At 39.0% G+C, this 8,052-nt stretch overlaps 1 long non-coding RNA gene across 1 annotated transcript; it reads left to right on the plus strand.

The window, feature by feature from the left end:
• Positions 1-529: 529 nt before the first annotated feature.
• LOC128780433 (uncharacterized) lies at positions 530-7,532 on the plus strand. Its single transcript, XR_008426328.1, has 3 exons — positions 530-582; positions 672-812; positions 6,860-7,532. It is a non-coding gene; the product is annotated as an uncharacterized lncRNA (long non-coding RNA).
• The last annotated feature ends 520 nt before the right edge of the window (positions 7,533-8,052 follow it).

Below are 8,052 nucleotides of genomic sequence, written 5' to 3' on the forward strand. Positions count from 1 at the left end.
CTGATCGACATTTGTTCCACCCTTTGCAGTCAACTCCGATGAGCAGTCTTCTTACTCAGAAAAAAACAAAGTGGTAAACAGGAGTGGGGAGGCTCTGCGTCCCCACTGTGCTTACATGCCACCCAAGCATCGTTATTTTCAACCTGAGGGGGGCCTTTCCTTTCTCAGAACTCTTTCCACTCGAATTTCTATTTCCTTTAACACGTTTACCTGGTTCTGAGTATTATCTTCTTCAAATGCTCGCGTAACTCCAAGACCATGGGTGTGTGTTGCCCTGTCCACCTTTCATCCATACTGATCCAAAAGCTTGCTGTCCAGCCTAACTGGTCTCCTTGATTCCACCAGCTTTTCTTCCTCAGTGGGCCCCTTGCAGCGGTCAGGATCAAAAGGCACACCTACTCATTTCCATCATTTGCCTCACTTCTGATGGAGTCACTGTTGTGACACCAGCTGGCCAGCTTTTCCCTTGGGCCCACTGGGACTACTGCGCTTCTGAGAAAGCCAAGCCTGCGCTGCAGTCTGCCCGCTCCCTCACCACATTGGGCAGTAGGATTTTGCTGAATGTAACATTGAGTGTAAACTGTAATTGAAAAAATAATAATAATTAAAAAAAAGATTGTGTTTGGTGTTCGTGTATGTTTCCTCTAAGTAAACCCCTCCTGTCTCTGCAGGACCTGGCTGGGGTACTCTGCTTAGAGCATCAGGAAAACAACCAGCCTGCCACGACTGTGCCGCGTAGAAACCTTTCCCAGTTACAGCTGTGAGGACACGGAGAAGGGACATGGAGTGGGGGTTAACAGCCCAGGCTTGGGGTGAGTCAAACCTGCAGCAAGTCTGACACAGCTGATAGTGGGAAGGGGGCCCTTTCTTAAGCTTTAATTTTCTTAATTGAAAATACGGGTAGTAAGGATGGGATAATAGGATAATCCATATGTTTCTTAATGTGACGTCAGTGCTGCTTAGCACAGTGGCTGTTAATATTACCATTATTCATCTCCTCGGTCTCATGTGAGATTTCGGTCAGTTGCCCCAAGCCCAGCCCATCCTATTAGTCCAAATGCACACGCAGAGTGTGTGACTTCCTGTGAAGAAAATTAACCACGTTCTAAATGCTTTGTGAACTTTCTCCTCATCCTCTAAGTGCTTCACTCTTGTTTAATTTTGAGCACAGAACAGAGGCCAAATTGATTAAAGACTTCATTTATCGCTGTAAATATCTTTTTAGAAAATGCCTTTGGGTTTTAAAAACCTGGGAGGAGGAATTCACTCGTGAAAGCACTGGTTTCTTCCCATGCTTAGGAAACCTAGCACTTGATTTCTCAAAAGACCTGAAAAGAAATAGCAAAGTGAGCTTCTGACTAATGAGATGCAAAGCAAGAGCTCCTACCGCAGTGCCTCCCTGGTTTATGGTCAGAGCTCGGTTTGGATTACAGGCACAGTTTGGGAAACTCACTTGAATCCAACGGAAAGGACATTGGTGTAGCTCTGTGTTGTGAGCCCAAAGGTGGGGCATTAGTTTCTAATCCTGCTATAACAAATTACTGCACATTTAGTGGCTTAAAACAACACAACTTTATTATCTTAGAATTCTAGAGGTCATATATCCAAAAATCAGTGTTAATGGGTTGCTTGATTTTAAAATCCAGGCTACAGTCCTTCCAGAGGTTCTAGGGGGGAAATCCGTTGCCTTGCTTTTTCCAGCTTCCAGCAGCTGCTTATGCTCCTTGATTTGTGGCCCCTTTCTTCATATTCAAAGTTAGCAGTATAGCCCTGGCCAGTAGCTCAGTTGGTTGGAGCATCATCCAATACACCAAAAGGTTGTGGATTCAATCCTCAGTCAGTACACATACCTAGGTTGCAGGTTCGATCCCTGGTCGGGGTGTGTACAGGAGGCAACTGATAGATGTCTCTCTCTCACGCCGATGTCTCTCTCTCCCTCTCTGTCTTCCACCTCTCCCTCCCACTCTCTCAAATCAATAAGCATATCTTTGGGTGAGGATTTTTTTAAAGAGCTAGCAGTGTGGCATCTTCACATCTGTCTCCCTCTCTCTGATCTTTTGCTTCTCTCCACACCTGTCTTTTTCTGACTCTCCTACCTCCTTCCCCCTTAAATTTATGAGTACATCAGCGCCACCTGGATAATCCAGTATACTCTCCCCACTTCAAGATCCCTCTCTTATTATCTGCAAAGTCCCCATGTAATGTGACATATTAACAAATTTGGGGATTAACGTGAGGACATTTTGGGGCCTTATTTTGTCTTCCACAGATGTAGAGTATACTTTCTTTCCTCAGTCATAGGGCCCAGCTATTATCTGTCCCAGTTTACTTTTTGCGGTCAATAGTTCAAAGGGGACAAGCTAGCATTCAGAGAAGCTGAAGTTAATCAAATAAAAGCAGGTATCAGCATGCACTTTATCACATCACCAAGAGAATCAAAACAGTATGATAGTAAATTTGACTTCTTGTCATGTTGAATTCTTCTTTCAGTGCTGCGTTATCAGAAAGGCAGTATTGTTATAATGTAATTTATATGGTGCCTTCTCCTGAGTAATGAACAGAATATTCTTCAGATCCTCAGAGAATTAGTCTTTCTATCTCTTTATCCAAGCGCAGCCACTCCAGCACTATAATATGCAGCAATATAATATCTGTGTGCAAGAAATAAATCATACTCACTAAATTTAAGGATGTTCACTTAAAGACATTCCTTTTGGAGATTCTTTTTCTTTTTTCTCATTTGAAAATGTTCTTTTTGGGGTACTATGGAACCATTGACCCACCTTAATTAGGTCAATTAGCCTTTATAGAGTAATTACCACTCAGATGGCTTTGAATAATTCCCTTTTAATAAAGATATGCTTCAAAAAGAGATTATCAACTTAAATTCCTGCCACATAGTAGCATTAGGAAAACATGCGTTTTAGCAATTCTTTCGGCAGTGTGGCTTGGGGTACAGCAATGATATTGGGTAGAAAAAGCTTAAGGACTTTACCTTGATGAGTTGATTATTCACATTCACACATTGTTAAAAACCACACGGGTATTTTCCATTCAGCAAGGCTGTTGGTAACCCTGAAGGCTGGGCCTAATTTGGAGCAACTTCCTCTCTTCTTCTAACCTGTCAATATTCTCACATTTTATTTTATTTTTTAAAAATATTTTTTAAAATTTATTTATTTATTTTTATTCAGTTACAATTGTCTGCATTTTCTCCCCTTCCCTCCACCCCACCCCAGCCAGTCCCACCTCCCTCCCCCACTTCTACCCTCCCCCTTGATTTTGTCCATGTGTCCTTTATAGTAGCTCCTATAGACCCCTCTCCCCACTCTCCCCTCCCCAATCCCCTGTGGCTATTGTTACAATGTTCTTAATTTCAATGTCTCTGGTTATATTTTGTTTGCTTTTTTCTTTTGTTGATTATGTTCCAGTTAAAGGTGAGATCATATGGTATTTGTCCCTCACCCCCTGGCTTATTTCACTTAGCATAATGCTCTCCAGTTCCATCCATGCCATTGCAAAGCATTTTAGACTCACCCTGGCCCCAGCACCCAACCTCAGACTCTCACCCGCCATCAGGATTATCTGGAATTTTGTGCTGTCTGCTTCTCTTCTTCAAACACAACCCCATATTATGTCTTAATATTGACAATAGTTACCACTTCATGAGTATTTGCTAGGTTCCCGACATTTCACATTCAGTATTCCTAATTGTTACCTGGAGTTAACTCACAAACAAATATTTGTTGAGATATTTGCTCTAGGTAAAGGAGATACAGCCAAGTGGAAATCCTTGTCTACATGTAATAGTTGAGGAAATGGAGACAGAGGAGCTCAGTGACCAGCCCAAGGGCCTGGGTTTAGACAGAGCACAGGGTCTGACTGGCTCCGTGGCTCAGCTCCACCCGCCCACCAGGCTGGAGCTGCGGTGTTGGACCTGCTATCTGATTTGGCAGCTATGTTTGAAAACTCATTTGGCCGTTTGGGTTATAAAGTTGCCAGTGAAGTCAGAAACTTCTCTGAAAATAAAAGGCACCTTAGGCTCTGGCTGGTGTGGCTCATTGGACCAAGCGCTGGCCTGTGAAACAAAGGGTCTCTGGTTCAATTCCAAGTCAGGGCACATCACATGCCTGGGTTGCGGGCCAGGCCCCCAGTAGGGGGCGCATGAGGGGCAACCACACATTGATGTTTCTCCTCCTCTCTTTCTGCCTCCCTTCCCCTCTCTCTAAATAAATAAAATCTTTTTAAAAAGTTTAGGAATGAAGTTGAAAAATAGAAAACTCAATTACTTAGGACACAGGACCCACTATTAGTAATTAAAGGCTTTTTTAAAAAAATTCAGGATTCTAATGCATATATAAGCAGAAAAAAAGTCGATGTACTAAAGTGACTATGTGTAACTGAAAGGAGAGGTGTTAGGTGTGTCTTTTTCGGCTTTCTCCGCTGTCCTTCCCTCAGTCCCTGCTGTTTAGATCAGGCGAACACAGCGCTAATGGTCAGTTGTGCACGTTCGGTAGTCTTCGATCTGTCACCGAATACGGCACATTCTGTGAGTAAATTCACTCTATTGCTGAGAGCTGGACACTCATGCCTGGAATTAAAGATAATTTCACTTGTTGGCTGATTTGTCTTGCAAGTATTTTAAATTTTAGAACCTTGTAGGAATCAGAGTTTCCTATGAGAATGTAGAAATGGTATTTCTGGAGGGCAAATGGACAATTTGTTTCAATAATTTAGATGTACATTTGTCACTAAAAGCATATAAAGATGTATGTATAAGAAGGCTCATTGCAACATTAGTTATAAACTGAATTTAAATATGCATCATTACGGAGGTCATTAAATACATTGTATCTACTCATATGCTACATAAAAATGATATGTGTATCAGTATGTTTATATTGTATTGTTAAAATAAAGACAAAAAATGGGTGATACCACTATAAAGGGGTGTGTGCGTGTATGCATGTGTGTTTATCTGAATGGCTATATTCCATAATTTGCTGAGATTATCACCAAATAGCAAGACTTTAGGGTCAGGGTGACTTTAACTTCTGTATACAATTCTGTGTTATCTGAAATTTCTTTTCTTGTCTTTTAACCTCATTTCCCATTTAGATCACTCTAATCCCCTCACAACAACTATTCTAATATTCACTTGATACAAACCTTTTAGTTTGTATGTATTCCTATAAAATGTACTTTTTGTTTTTGTACAGGTATTTTAAATTTACTTAGTATCACATCCTGGTTTTACATGTTTTCATTTAGTATTGTGTTATTCATTTTGTATTTATTTTTAAAATATGTTTACTTCATTTTTAGGGAGAGAGAGGAAGGGAGAGAGAGAAACATCAGCATGAGACAGAAACATCTATTGGCTGCCTCCCATATGCACCTCAATCAGAGATCAAACCCACAACCTAAAGTTACGTACCCTCACTGGGAATTGAACCCCTAACCTTTTGGTGTATGGGCAACACTCTCACCAAGCTACACTGACCAGGGCAGTATTGTTCTTTACAATGGGTACTAGCCTATTGCATATAACTGCTTAAGTATTTTTATAGTATAGGAATTGTGAATAAGCACATGCTGCTCCCATTATCAGAAAAAATCCAATAAAGCCCTTTTATGTTGTGAAGAAAAAGAAAATAATCTTTCTTCTACCAAAAGGGCTTAAAGCCATAAATTATTTTACATAAGTTTGTCAATGGAAATACTATTTAAATGGAGAAATAATTATTACACTGCAAGTCTATTTTACTAAACACCTCTACTTCTAAAAAGTGGATACAAGAAATTCTTTTTTTATGGATAAAGAAAATTCAGGGAAAAGACAGTATTTCTTTTTATGAAGACTCTAAATAATGCTTGACTTATTTTAGGAGGTGAACATTTCAAAAGACAAAGTTATTTTGAAAGTGAAAAGTAGTGAAAGGAACTTGTTACAGTGTGTTCTCACTATATATTAAAAATGAAATTAAAATCATTTAAAATAAAAGAAATATGGCATTGTAATGCAAACAGAAATTGAGGAAAATCCCAAAAGGATAGGAAACGGTTGATGGACAGCACAGGAAAATGAAAAGACAATCAGAGGAAGTAATAAAGCCTATTGGGAAAAACCTAAAATTTATATATTGAAAGTTAATAATTTTTAACATAAAAATCTAATAATAACTGCTAATCCCTTTCCTTTCTTTAAATTTAATTTAAGATAAAAATAGAACTTCAAAAGTAACTTTGCTCAGTCATATTTTTATGATATCAAGTACTCTCAGTGATGATTTATGTTTAACTTTCAAACTTTACACCAAAACAATATATTCCTAGATGAGAGGTATGAAAAAGATCACATATAACCATATATTATGAGAAAAAAAGGAAAGATAAGAGCCATATGACAAGCAGATATTACTTAAGTATTATGATCCCAGAAAAGGTCAGAAATAACTATGTTTCTTCTCTCTTATTCAGACTAGTTTTCACTGATACAGCAGAGAAACTGTAACACAGCACTCATAGACAAAGCCAAGTTGCCCTAACAAAGAGTATTTTGTTGAAAACAGGTCTCTCTCTCTCTCAAAGAGTTTCAGAATGAAGTCACTGACCTAGGAAAGATAGTCTTCAGGGACTCAGAGGCTAGTTAGAAAAACCACATTAAAGTAAAGGAGCTTAAGCACCTAGCTGGGTAACTTGTAGCTCAGTTGGTTAGAGCAGCTCGGTTGGTTAGAGCACCGTCCTGGTACAAGGTTGGGGGTTCAGTCCCCAACAGGGCACAAATGAGAATCAACCAATGCATGCCTAAGTAAGTGGAACAAATTGATGTTTCTTCCCCTTTCCTCTCTTTCTCTAGAAGCTTATGCATGAAAACCAAAACTAATCATCATCATCACCATCATCATCATGAGAGTCCATGGCCCAATGGGAAGAAGAGATGTGTACTAAGGTTACAGTTGGTCTGCAAGGGGGATAAGCCCTATCATAGGCAGAAGGTTGAAGCAGTCTTGCTTCTCTGGAAACGAATTAAACTGGAGACCGAATCTTCAGCTTGTGTTCTAGCTAAGAGCCCTCTTAAACTTGCCTTAAATTCTCCGTGAGAAAAACTCTAAAGATTAAAAAAAGCATGGACTTTGATGACCAGATGTAGTCTGTATTTCATCCATTTCTAGGCAGAATGGTATACTGGTTATGCAAAGGATTCTTGAATCACACAAAGTTCAAGCTTTGTCCCCTTTGGCAATTTATTTAGCTTCCTTGTGTATAAAATATGTACACAATAAGAGAAATTACCTCATAGGGTTGTCAGAATTAAACTAAATATGCTGTCTATAGGACTTAGGACAAGATCCAGCACAGCAGTGTTCGGTAATGTTGGATAGTACTGGTAGTAGTTATAGTCAGAGGTTTTTTGTTTTTTTTTTAAAGGAGAGAATACCATTCGAGCATCTACCTGGCCTGCTGATGAATCTCCTTTATTCCGTTCTTCTTTTGGGGGGGTTGCCTCCACTGAGTTAATATTTTGATAATCTGCAGCTTGAATAATTTGTAGTGATAAATTTTAATAAACTTGAAATGAGAAAAAATATTGCAGAATTTTTTGCTTTAAAATAACACTAAAATTCTAAGTGATAAAAGGTTTAAGTTTCCAAACTGATTGATAGAGAAAAAAGAAAAAAAAGATGACTTTATTGTTTGTGTAGTTTCCAAAGGACTGAAGCCATCTACTGTCATAAGGAAGTACTCCAGGCAAAATAGTAATGTCAGCTGAATTCTAATTCTTTTTTATTAAAAAAACCCCATAGCTACAGTATGTGTGTGACTACTGGTTTGTACACATTTTTCTCAATCTTTCAGAATACTACGGCATTTGGCTTTTGTTTTGCTGAAGTATGTAGGGATTTTCAATGCATGTGTTAGTTCAGGGAAAGGTTTCCAAATTGCAATGTGAAAATAAGCAAGACAAAGACTGCTCTTTTTAAAAAAAAAAATATTTTATTGTTGTTCAAGTACAGTCATCTGCATTTACCCACCTCCCCTCCCCCCCAC

This window comes from Desmodus rotundus, chromosome 3 (assembly GCF_022682495.2).
Source record: "Desmodus rotundus isolate HL8 chromosome 3, HLdesRot8A.1, whole genome shotgun sequence".
NCBI lineage: Eukaryota > Metazoa > Chordata > Mammalia > Chiroptera > Phyllostomidae > Desmodus > Desmodus rotundus.